This window comes from Musca autumnalis, unplaced genomic scaffold (genome assembly GCF_047663935.1).
Source record: "Musca autumnalis isolate F117 unplaced genomic scaffold, ASM4766393v1 scaffold_5, whole genome shotgun sequence".
NCBI classification, from domain to species: domain Eukaryota; kingdom Metazoa; phylum Arthropoda; class Insecta; order Diptera; family Muscidae; genus Musca; species Musca autumnalis.
Window position 1 is genome coordinate 193,647,274 of NW_027412088.1, and position 14,258 is coordinate 193,661,531.

The 14,258-nt window shown below is 30.0% G+C and overlaps 1 protein-coding gene across 12 annotated transcripts in view; it reads left to right on the forward strand.

Annotated features, from left to right (window-relative positions):
- The window catches only part of a (arc), a 262,222-nt gene that overhangs the window by 77,193 nt on the left and 170,771 nt on the right, over positions 1-14,258 (forward strand). The gene's annotated exons all lie outside the window — the stretch shown is intronic.

A 14,258-nucleotide genomic window follows, 5' to 3' on the forward strand; every position in this document is an offset into this window, starting at 1 on the left:
TTAACCATAACAAATTGCAATGCTACAAAAGAATGAAAGAAGAAGGTATTCTAGAGATTTGGAATTTAGGTCAACTTCGATAGAAAAAACAAACTACTGGACTACTTCCGTAAATAGGAAATAACAAACATTTCATTGGGAAATTTTTGGAATTTAAAAGCTTTTAAATTATTACTCTTAAGAATACCATTTTTTGGGTGGGGAAAAACAGAATTTTTGCGTCACCCATAGTCCTCAAAAAACGTTGATTTTTCAAAGAATTTTTAAACTATTCAAAGTCCCAATAAAACGTGGATTTTTTAAAGAATTTTTAAAACACCCACAGGCTCCATAAGACGTGGTTTTTTAATGAATTTTTAAACCACCCGGAGCCCCCATAAAACGTTGATTTTGTAAATATTTTTTAAACGATCCGCCGACTTCATAAAATATGTTTTTTTAGGAATTTTTAGCACCCCAAAAATGTAGATTTTTTAAAGAATTTTTATAGCAAACTCAGTCCCCATAAAATGTGGACTTTTAGAGAATTTTTATACAACCCGTAGTCCCCATAAAATTTGGATTTTTTAAAGAATTTTTATAGTATCCATAGTCCCAATAAAACGTAGATTTTTTAACAAATTTTTAAATCACACATAATCCCCATAAAACGTGGATTTTTAAAGAATTATAAAACCACTAACGGTGGCGGTAAAACGAGGATTTAAAAAAAAAATTGAACCAATCATGATGCCCATAAAACGCCGAATTTTTAAATAATTTTTAACCACCTATAAAAGTGAATTTTTTAACGAATTTTTAATCCATAATGGCCCCATAAAACGTGAATTTTTTAAAGAATTTTTATAGCACACATAGTCCCCGTAAAACGTGGATTTTTTAAAGAATTTTTATAGCACCCATAGTCCCACTAAGACGTGGATTTTTTAAAGAATTTTTATAGCACCCATAGTCCCCATAAAACCTGGATTTTTTAAAGAATTTTTATAGCACCCATAGTCCCCATAAAACGTGGATTTTTTAAAGAATTTTTGTAGCACCCATAGTCCCCATAAAACGTGGATTTTTTAAAGAATTTTTATAGCACCCATAATCCCCATAAAACGTGGATTTTTTAAAGAATTTTTATAGCACCCATAGTCCCAATAAAACGTAGATTTTTTAAAGATTTTTTATAGCACCCATAGTCCCCATAAAAAGTGGATTTTTTAAAGAATTTTTATAGCACCCACAGTCCCCATAAAACGTGGATTTTTTAGAGAATTTTTATAGTAACCATAGTTTCCATAAATCTTGGATTTGGATGGCCCTATGGGTGGTCGATAAATTCTTTAAAAAATCCACGTTTTATGGGGACTATGGGTGGTTTTAAAATTCTTTAAAAAATCCACGTTTTATGGGGACTATGGGTGGTTTTAAAATTCCTTAAAAAATTTTGGGTGGTCAAAAAATTATTTAAAAAATCCAAGTTTTATGGGGACTATGGGTGGTCTAAAAATTCTTTAAAAATTCCATGTTTTATGGGGGAAATTGGTGCTGCAAAAATTCTTCAAAAATCTACGTTTAATTGGGACTTTGGGTGGTCCAAAAATTCTTCAAAAATCTACGTTTAATTGGGACTTTGGGTGGTCCAAAAATTCTTTAAAAAATCCACGTTCAATTGGGACTTTGGGTGGTCGAAAAATTCTTTAAAAAATCTATGTTTAATTGGGACTTTGGGTGGCCCACAAATTCTTTAAAAAATCCAAGTTTAGATGGGGCATTGGGTGCTGCAAAAATCCTTTAAAAAATCCACGCTTTATGGGGACAATGGTTGCTGCAAAAATTCTTTAAAAAATCCACGTTTTATGTGGACAATGTGTGCTGCAAAAATTCTTTAAAAAAATCCACGTTTTATGGGGACAATGGGTGTTGCAAACATTCTTTAAAAATCCACGTTTTATTGCCACAATGGGTCCTGCAAAAATTCTTTAAAAAATCCGCGATTTATGGCTGCAAAAATTCTTTAAAAATTTACGTTTTATAGGGACTATGGTTGGTCGAAAAATTATTTTACAGATCCACGTTTTATTGGGACTATGGTTGGTCGAAAAATTCTTTTACAGATCCACGTTTTATTGGGACTATGGTTGGTCCGAAAATTCTTTAAAAAATCCACGTTTTATTGGGACTATGGTTGGTCCGAAAATTCTTTAAAAAATCCACGTTTTATTGGAACTATGGTTATTGGGACTATGGTTGGTCCAAAAATTCTTTAAAAAAATCCACGTTTTATTGGAACTATGGTTATTGGGACTATGGTTGGTCCAAAATTTTTTTAAAAAATCCACGTTTTATTGGAACTATGGTTATTGGGACTATGGTTGGTCCAAAAATTCTTTAAAAAATCCACGTTTTATTGGAACTATGGTTATTGGGACTATGGTTGGTCCAAATTTTTTTTAAAAAATCCACGTTTTATTGGAACTATGGTTATTGGGACTATGCTTGGTCCAAAAATTCTTTAAAAAATCCACGTTTTACTGGGACTATGGTTGGTCCAAAAATTCTTTAAAAAATCCACGTTTTATTGGGACTATGGTTGGTCCAAAAATTCTTTAAAAAATCCACGTTTTATTGGGACTATGGTTGGTCCAAAAATTCTTTAAAAAATCCACGTTTTATTGGAACTATGGTTGGTCCAAAAATTCTTTAAAAAATCCACGTTTTATTGGAACTATGGTTGGTCCAAAAATTCTTTAAAAAATCCACGTTTAATTGAGACTGTGGGTGGTACAAAAATTCTTTAAAAAATCCACGTTTAATTGAGACTGTGGGTGGTACAAAAATTCTTTAAAAAATCGACGTTTAATTGAGACTGTGGGTGGTACAAAAATTCTTTAAAAAATCCACGTTTAATTGAGACTGTGGGTGGTACAAAAATTCTTTAAAAAATCGACGTTTAATTGTGTTGATAGATCTATTATATATAGCGCTTATATATAGCGCTTGAATACTTGTATTCTATAATGGCACATTAATCTTGATTTTTGTGTTTATTATATGCGCTTATATGATTTACAATGCGAAAACGGTACAAAAATTTTTTAAAGAATTTTTGAACCATCCAAAGTCCCAATAAAACGTGGTCCAACAATTTTTTAAAAATTCCTCGTTTAATTGAAACTGTGGGTGGTACAAAAATTCTCGTTTTATGGGGGATATGGGTGCTGCAAAAATTCTTTAAAAAATCCACGTTTTATGGGGACTATGGCTGGTCTAAAAATTCTTTAAAAAATCCACGTTTTATGGGGACTATGGCTGGTCTAAAAATTCTTTAAAAAAATCCACGTTTTATTGGGATTTTGGGTGGTCAAAAAATTATAAAAAAATCCGCGTTTATGGGGACTATGGGTGGTCTAAAATTCTTTGAAAAATCCACGTTTTATAGGGGAAATGGGTGCTGCAAAAATTCTTTAAAAAATCCATATTTTATTGGGACTATGGTTGGTCCAAAAATTCTTTAAAAAATCCACGTTTTATTGGGACCATGGTTGGTCCAAAAATTCTTTAAAAAATCCACGTTTTATTAGGGCTATGGTTGGTCAAAAATTCATTAAAAAATCCACGTTTTATTGGGACCATGGTTGGTCCAAAAATTCTTTAAAAAATCCACGTTTTATGGATGGTCCAAAAATTCTTTAAAAAATCCACGTTTTATGGATGGTCCAAAAATTCTTTAAAAAATCCACGTTTTATGGATGGTCCAAAAATTCTTTAAAAAATCCACGTTTTATGGATGGTCCAAAAATTCTTTAAAAAATCCACGTTTTATGGATGGTCCAAAAATTCTTTAAAAAATCCACGTTTTATGGATGGTCCAAAAATTCTTTAAAAAATCCACGTTTTATGGATGGTCCAAAAATTCTTTAAAAAATCCACGTTTTATGGATGGTCCAAAAATTCTTTAAAAAATCCACGTTTTATGGATGGTCCAAAAATTCTTTAAAAAATCCACGTTTTATGGATGGTCCAAAAATTCTTTAAAAAATCCACGTTTTATGGATGGTCCAAAAATTCTTTAAAAAATCCACGTTTTATGGATGGTCCAAAAATTCTTTAAAAAATCCACGTTTTATGGATGGTCCAAAAATTCTTTAAAAAATCCACGTTTTATGGATGGTCCAAAAATTCTTTAAAAAATCCACGTTTTATGGATGGTCCAAAAATTCTTTAAAAAATCCACGTTTTATGGATGGTCCAAAAATTCTTTAAAAAATCCACGTTTTATGGATGGTCCAAAAATTCTTTAAAAAATCCACGTTTTATGGATGGTCCAAAAATTCTTTAAAAAATCCACGTTTTATGGATGGTCCAAAAATTCTTTAAAAAATCCACGTTTTATGGATGGTCCAAAAATTCTTTAAAAAATCCACGTTTTATGGATGGTCCAAAAATTCTTTAAAAAATCCACGTTTTATGGATGGTCCAAAAATTCTTTAAAAAATCCACGTTTTATGGATGGTCCAAAAATTCTTTAAAAAATCCACGTTTTATGGATGGTCCAAAAATTCTTTAAAAAATCCACGTTTTATGGATGGTCCAAAAATTCTTTAAAAAATCCACGTTTTATGGATGGTCCAAAAATTCTTTAAAAAATCCACGTTTTATGGATGGTCCAAAAATTCTTTAAAAAATCCAAGTTTTATGGATGGTCCAAAAATTCTTTAAAAAATCCACGTTTTATGGATGGTCCAAAAATTCTTTAAAAAATCCACGTTTTATGGATGGTCCAAAAATTCTTTAAAAAATCCACGTTTTATGGATGGTCCAAAAATTCTTTAAAAAATCCACGTTTTATGGATGGTCCAAAAATTCTTTAAAAAATCCAATTTTTTGTGTATGGTCCAAAAATTCTTTAAAAAATCCACGTTTTATGGATGGTCCAAAAATTCTTTAAAAAATCCACGTTTTATGGATGGTCCAAAAATTCTTTAAAAAATCCACGTTTTATAGATGGTCCAAAAATTCTTTAAAAAATCCACGTTTTATGGATGGTCCAAAAATTCTTTAAAAAATCCACGTTTTATGGATGGTCCAAAAATTCTTTAAAAAATCCACGTTTTATGGATGGTACAAAAATTCTTTAAAAAATCCACGTTTTATTGGGACTATGGTTGGTCCAAAAATTCTCTAAAAAATCACCGTTTTATTGGGACTATGGTTGACCCAAAAATTCTTTAAAAAATCCACGTTTTATGAGGACTTTTGGTGGTCCAAAAATTCTTCAAAAAATCCACGTTTTATGAGGACTTTTGGTGGTCCAAAAATTCTTTAAAAAATCCACGTTTTATGGGGACTATGGGTGGTTTTAAAATTCTTTGAAAAATCCACGTTTTATACGGGAAAATGGGTTCTGCAAAAATTCTTAAAAAAATCCACGTTTTATTGGGACTATGGTTAGTCAAAAAATTCTTAAAAAAATCCACTTTTTATCGGGACTATGGTTGGGCCAAAAATTTTTTAAAATATCCACGTTTTATGGGAAAAATGGTTGCTGCAAAAATTTTTTTTAAAAAATCCACGTTATAAGGGGACAATGGGTGCTGCAAAAATTCTTAAAAAAATCCACGTTTTATGGGGACAATGGGTGGTCCAAAAATTCTTTAAAAAATCCTTTTTTTGAGACTATGGTTGGTCCAAAAATTATTTACAAAATGTAAGTCTTCCTCTTATAGAAGACCATCAGGCCTTTTTTCTTACAGAAGACCACCGGGTCTTCTTGTAGAACACAACTAGGTCTTCTTCTTCTAATTGTTATGTAAAATATGTCATTTTCTTACATAATATTGTTAATTATCGAAAATAAATTTTCCACAAAACTTAATATAACAATCAAATTGAATGATATTAGTTTTCTATGTAATTGTACGTTACAACCAACAAATTTACATAAAACACAGTTTTGTGGTTTATGGAATTGTCATAAGCTTTTGCTTGGCTTTGGGGTTTTTGACCTTTTGTCTCTTTTATTCCAGCAATATTGCCATTATAATGACCATTTAACAGTTATGTTTTTTGGTTTTTTTTTTTTTTGGTCTGAGGAGACGCCTTTTGTTGTCTACCGTGCGTGCGGCTCAATCACTTACTTACTGCTGCATATTTTCATTATCATGTGAAAACAAAACAAAAAAATAAGTTGGAAATATGTGGTGACACAGCAGAAGTTGTTGTCGTCATTGCACATTGCCGGTTGGTAGGGAGTTTTTTTGATGTTTGTGGATATGTGATGAAAAAATAAAAAAACAAGAAAATTATCATAATTTTTGTTAACATATTTAGTTTTGTTTTTGTGTGTGGCTGAACACGCCGTCGTACATGACGCACAATTCCACCACTAACTACCACAGACCTCAGACCTCACTGATGCGACCGGCTTCTAAAGGCGAAAACCAAAATTAAACATTCAAAAACACACATTACTTGTTGTTTATTCAGGGGATAAATCAATAATTGAATGTCGGTAAATTAATGTATTACAATTTTTGTGTACTCTAATTTTATCTAGGATTTTTTTTTTATTTTTTCTTACAAATTTTATTTTTTATACATACAATTTGCTTACATATTTTATATCATTTAGCTTTCAATGCCAAAATTTTGATGTTATATTGGCTTAAATTAACAGAAATATTGATTTGAGACTATTTCCAACAAATATTCGGATATAAGAAACTAGTTTCTTATAAACGCTTTTCATCGGATTTGTACGAATTAATTTTATATCATATCAAATACAAATTTTGACAATTTTCCCATTATTATTTATGCTATTTTTGTTTCTTATAACCGTTTTTCCAGTTTCCTATAAACGTATTTAAGCGGATTATTTTTTGATATTCGTTAATAATAACAAAATTGATTTTAATTAATTAAAATAATGTTTTAGGACTATTTCCCACAAATATTCGGATATAAGAAACTAGTTTCTTATAACCGCTTTTCACCGGATTTGTACGAAGTACTTTAATATCATCTCTGATACAAATTTTGAAAATTTTCCCACATTTATTTATTCAATTTTTTTTGTGTACTCTAATTTTATCTAGGATTTTTTTTTTTTATTTTTTTACAAATTTTATTTTTTTTATACATACAATTTGCTTAGATATTTTATATCATTTAGCCTTAAATGCCAAAATTTTGATGTTATATTGGCTTAAATTAACAGAAATATTGATTTGAGACGATTTCCAACAAATATTCGGATATAAGAAACTAGTTTCTTATAACCGTTTTTAACCAGATTTTGTACGAATTAACTTAATATCATATCAAATACAAATTTTGACAATTTTCCCATTATTATTTATGCTATTTTTGTTTCTTATAACCGTTTTTCCAGTTTCTAATAACCGTATTTAAGTGGATTTTTTTCGATCTACGTTAATAGCAACAAAATTGACTTTAATTAATTAACAAATTATTCTAAGACTATTTCCCACAAATATTCGGATATAAGAAACTAGTTTCTTATAACCGTTTTTCACCAGATTTGTACGAAGTACTTTAATATCATCTCAGATAAAAATTTTGAAAAATTTCCCATAATTATTTATGCAATTTTTTGTTTCTTATAAACGTTTGCATTGTTCTTTTATAAAAGTTTTTACCGGATTTGTACGAACAACGTCATTATGAGTAAAAATAAAAATTTTGAAAATTTTTCCATAATTATTTATTCAGTTTTTGTGTACTCTAATTTTATCTAGGAAATGTTTTTTTTTTTGATTTTTTTTTACAAATTTAATTTTTTTACATACAATTTGCTTAGATATTTTATATCATTTAGCTTTAAATGTAAAAATTTGGACGTTTTATTGGGTTAAATTAACAAAAATATTGATTTGAGACGATTTCCAACAAATATTCGGATATAAGAATCTAGTTTCTTATAACCGTTTTTAACCAGATTTTGTACGAATTAATTTAATATCATATCAAATACAAATTTTGACTTTTTTCATTTATTATTTATGCGATTTTTGTTTCTTATAACCGTTTTTCTAGTTTCTTATAACCGTATTTAAGCGGATTTTTGTTTTAATTTACGTTAATAGTAGCAAAATTGACTTTAATTAATTAACATAATGTTTTAGGACGATTTCCCACAAATATTCGGATATAAGAAACTAGTTTCTTATAACCGTTTTTCACCGGATTTGTAGGAAATACTTTAATATCATCTCAGATAAAAATTTTGAAAATTTTCCCCATAATTATTTATGCAATTTTTGTTTCTTATAGCCGTTTGTATAGTTCTTTTAAAACGGTTTTTACTGGATTTGTACGAATAACGTCATTATGAGTAAAAATAAAAATTTTGAAATTTTTCCCATAATTATTTATACGATTTTTGTTTCAATTTGCTAATTAGTTTCAAAAGTTTGAGGTTACCTTATCATTCTTTAGTACCCACATCACTCATACTACTTTGTTACTCAAGTGTTATTTTCTTTAAGAGTGCAAAGCACATATTTACACCTCTCCTTCAAGAGCAGCAACACTTGAACTCTAGAAAAATCATAACCATCTCCTAAGTATTTTATAGTCTGTTTAAAACAGAAGTGCAAAGCGAAGTTGTTTCTTTTTCGTATCTTGCGTTAACCTAAAGCAATGTTTAAAAGTATTGAAAGCTCACAATATAAAACAAAAACGTTAAGCACCTTAATAATTATGTATGTGAAAGGTAATAAAAATCAAGAAAGAAACTAATAATCACTTTTAATGGATTTTTTGCCTTGGGTTAGAATTTCAATAATTTATAATACTTTATGTATTTTTTATAAGTAACTAAAATTGCCAAAAAATAAACTACAAAATTTTGTTTTATGTGATTTATTGGTTTTATTAGAAGCATTTCATATTTAAGAGCTTTTAATGGCCCGCAATTGCCGTTTAATATCGGAAGTTTTTGGAGTCAAAGACCATATAATTTTTTTAGAATTTGAAGTGGGTAATTAAATTTTGAAATTTTAATATTTAACTGTACCAACATTTAAGGAACTCATGCTCAGAACTTTTAAGGCCTTCCATTTGCTTCATTTTTTAATTAAAAATTCCATCAGTTTGATATGCTATAACTCAAATTGTAGGGAACGAAAGTAAAAAATTATCCTAAAACTTAATAGATTGTTTCGAATCAGGCTATATAGATACGTACTTGCCCATACTTTCCTCAGTAAGACATAATCTTCATTAAATCGGACAATCAGGATCTGTCACAGTTCTTATTTCTGGTCCTTCGATCATTCAAAATTTCATTTTAAGGTACTGATTTCATTTCTAAGACTGAGAATAACGTCAAGTCCATATGCAAGGTGCCAACCGAAATGGAAAACTTCCAAAAAGTCCCAGTATGTGGTCCATGGGCTTTTATTGGAACTTTTACACAGTTTAACAATCCACCTCCTTCCTCTTCTTTACAAATAATTTTCGTAAAATTGTTTCCTCCTCAATGAAATATTTCACCAAATATTTTCTTAATGTTTAGATCACATTCCTTCGGCTCAAACACACTCACACTTCGAAGAGGACAATAAACCGTTCTAAAACTGCAATTTTCTTTTCTTCGTCTTCTTCATCTTCAAAATAAACAAAAGTGAAAAAAATGTTAGAAAAAAATTCCAAAGCATTTAAACATTCTAAATGAGGCAAAATATTCCCATAAACCTCGTCATCATTATTACAAAGATTGAGTGCACAGTGAATGGATGGTAGGATAGCAGGAATGCTAATTTTTGATATTTGGATAATGTGGATAAATATTTTGTGGTGTTGGAATAATGTGGATAATTATTTGATAATATTAAGGGATAATCATTTAATGATAATGTGACTAATAGTCATTTTAGGATATTTGGATATGACGGATAACCCTTTTAGGATGTTTGAATAACGCGGATAATCATTATATGATAGTTACAAAGCGTGAATAATCACCTCAAGGTATTTAAATAACCCAAATATTTATTTTGGGATATTTGGATAAGACGAATAAAGATTTTTGTTTAGTTAGGATATCCGAATAATCACTTTCTTATGTTTAGATAGTGTGAATAATAATTTTAAGCTTTTTAAATCACGCGGATAATCATTTTAGATTATTTAGATAAAGTGGATAATTATTTAGGATATTTGGATAACGTAGATAATCATTTTGGGTTATTTGGATAACACGGATAATTATTTTGGGATAATTGGATAGCACGGATAATCATTATATGATATTTACAAAGCGTGGATAAACACCTGAAGGTATTTAAATAACCCGGATATTTATTTTGGGATATTTGGATAACACGAATAACGATTTTTGTTTAAGTCGGATATACGGATAATCACTTTCTTATGTTTGGATAGCGTGGATAATAATTTTAAGCATCTTAAATAACGCGGATAATCATTTTAGATTATTTGAATAAGGTGGATAATTATTTAGGATATTTGGATAACGTGGATAATCATTTTAGAATTTTTAGATAACACGGATAATCATTTTGGGATAATTGGATAGCACGGATAATCATTATATGATATTTACAAAGCGTGGATAATCACGTCAAGGTATTTAAATAACCCGGATATTTATTTTGTCGTATTTGGATAACACGTATAACGATTTTTGTTTATTTAGGATATACGGATAATCACTTTTTTATGTTTGGATAGCGTGAATAATAATTTTAAGCTTCTAAAATAAGGCGGATAATCATTTTAGATTATTTCGATAAAGTGGATAATTATTTAGGATATTTGGATAACGTGGATAATCATTTTAGGCTATTTGGATAACACGGATAATTATTTTGAAATAATTGGATAGCACGGATAATCATTATATGATATTTACATAGCGTGGATAATCACCTCAAGGAATGTAAATAACCCGCATATATATTTCGAGATATTTGGATAACACGAATAACGATTTTTGTTTATTTAGGATCTACGGATAATCACTTTCTTATGTTTGGATAACGTGGATAATAATTTTAAGCTTCTTAAATAACGCGGAAAATCATCTTAGATTATTTGGATAACGTGGATAATCATTTTGGGATATTTGGATAACGTGGATAATCATTTTAGGACATTTGGATAACACGGATAATCATTTTGGTATAATTGGATAGCACGGATAATCATTTTTCTATATTTTGATAATATCAATAATAATTTTATGAAGTTTGGGAAACATAGATAATCATTTCATGCTTCTCAAATAGAGCGGATAAGCACTTTCTGTTATTTGGATAAGACGGATAATCATTTTAGAACATCAAGATTAGTGGATAATACTTTTATTATATTTGCATCAAGTGGGGTAATTATTTAAAGCTTCTTAAATAAAACGGTTAGTCATTTTGGGATCTTTGGATAACACGGATTATTATTTAAGTCTATCTGCATAACACGGATAATCATTTAATAAAGCTGATAATAATTTTGGGATTTTTATGTTATCCACGCAACGTGTATATGTTATTTGACAGGTGCGGATAACAATTGTATGTTATCCACGCAACATGGATAAGTGTTTCATGTTATCCACACAACGTGGATATGTGTTTTCTTTTATCCGAACGACGTGGATAACAATTGTATGTTATCCAAGCAACATGGATAAGTGTTTTATGTTATCCGAACGGCGTGGATAACAGTTCTATGTTATCCACAAAACGTGGATAAGTGTTTTATGTTATGCGAATGATGTGGATAACAATTGTATGTTATCCACACAACGTGGATAACATTTTTATCTTTTCCACACAACATGGATAACATATTTATGTTACCCACATAACGTGGATAAGTATTTTATGTTATCCAAATGACGTGGATAACAATTCTACGTTATCCACTAAACGTGGATAAGTATTTTATGTTATCCACACAACGTTGATAAGTTTTTGTTTTATCCGAACGACGTGGATAACAATTATTTGTTATCCAAGCAACATGGATAAGTGTTTTATGTTATCCATATGACGTGGATAACAATTCTGTGTTATCCACACAACGTGGATATTTGTTTTATTTTATTCGAACGAAGTGGATAATAATTGTATGTTATCCAAGCAACATTGATAAGTGTTTTATGTTATCCGAATGGCGTGGATAACAGTTCTATGTTATCCACTAAACGTGGATAAGTATTTTATGTTATCCACACAACGTGGATAAGTTTTTGTTTTATCCGAACGACGTGGATAACAATTATTTGTTATCCAAGCAACATGGATAAGTGTTTTATGTTATCCGTATGACGTGGATAACAATTCTGTGTTATCCACACAACGTGGATAAGTGTTATATGTTATACGAATGACGTGGATGACATTGTTATGTTATCCACACAACGTGGATAACATTTTTATCTTTACCACACAACATGGATAACATATTTATGTTACCCACATAACGTGGATAAGTATTTTATGTTATCCAAATGACGTGGATAACAATTCCGTGTTATCCACACAACTTGGATAAGTGTTATATGTTATACGAATAACGTGGATAAGTTTTTGTTTTATCCGAACGACGTGGATAACAACTTTATGTTATCCACACAACATGGATAACATTTTTATCTTTTCCACACAACATGGATAACATATTTATGTTACCCACATAACGTGGATAAGTATTTTATGTTATCCAAATGACGTGGATAACAATTCTGTGTTATCCACACAACGTGGATAAGTGTTATATGTTATACGAATGACGTGGATGACATTGTTATGTTATCCACACAACGTGGATAACATTTTTATCTTTTCCACACAACATGGATAACATATGTTACCCACATAACGTGGATAAGTATTTTATGTTATCCAAATGACGTGGATAACAATTCCGTGTTATCCACACAACGTGGATAAGTGTTATATGTTATACGAATAACGTGGATAAGTTTTTGTTTTATCCGAACGACGTGGATAACAACTTTATGTTATCCACACAACATGGATAACATTTTTATCTTTTCCACACAACATGGATAACATATTTATGTTACCCACATAACGTGGATAAGTATTTTATGTTATCCAAATGACGTGGATAACAATTCTGTGTTATCCACACAACGTGGATAAGTGTTATATGTTATACGAATGACGTGGATGACATTGTTATGTTATCCACACAACGTGGATAACATTTTTATCTTTTCCACACAACATGGATAACATATGTTACCCACATAACGTGGATAAGTATTTTATGTTATCCAAATGACGTGGATAACAATTCTGTGTTATTCACACAACGTGGATAAGTGTTATATGTTATACGAATAACGTGGATAAGTTTTTGTTTTATCCGAACGACGTGGATAAGTTTTTGTTTTATCCGAACGACGTGGATAACAACTTTATGTTATCCGCATAACTTGGATAAGTGTTTTAATGTATGCGAATGTCGTGGATAACAATTCTATGTTATCCACACAACGTGGATAAGTGTTTTATGTTATCCGTATGATGTGGATAACAATCGTTATTCACACAACGTGGATAAGTGTTTTGTGTTATCTGAATGACGCATATACAATTTTTATGTTGCCCACACAACGTGGATAAATGTTTTATGTTATCCGAACGACGTGGATAACAATTATTTGTTATCCACACAACGTGGATAATTGTTTCATGTTATCTGAATGATGCGGATAAAACTTTTTTGTTATCCACACAACATGGATAAGTATTTCATGTTATCCACAAAACGTGGATAAGTTTTTGTTTTATCCTAACAACGTGGATAACAATTTTATGTTATCCACACAACGTGGATAAGTATTTTATGTTATCCAAATGACGTGAATAACAATTCTGTGTTATCCACACAACGTGGATAAGTGTTTTGTGTTATACGAATAACGTGGATTAGTTTTTGTTTTATACGAACGACGTGGATAACAACTTTACGTTATCCACACAACTTGGATAAGTGTTTTATGATATGCGAATGACGTGCATAACAATTCTATGTTATCCACACAACGTGGATAAGTGTTTTATGTTAAACGAATAACGTGGATAACAGCTTTATGATATCCACACAACGTGGAGAAGTGTTTTTTTATCCGAACGACGTGGATAACAATTTTATATTATACGAAGAAGACGAATTAAAAATTTACGTTATTCCGACAGCGTGGATAAGCTGTGTATTTTATCCGAATTACGTTTTTTTAAGGACGT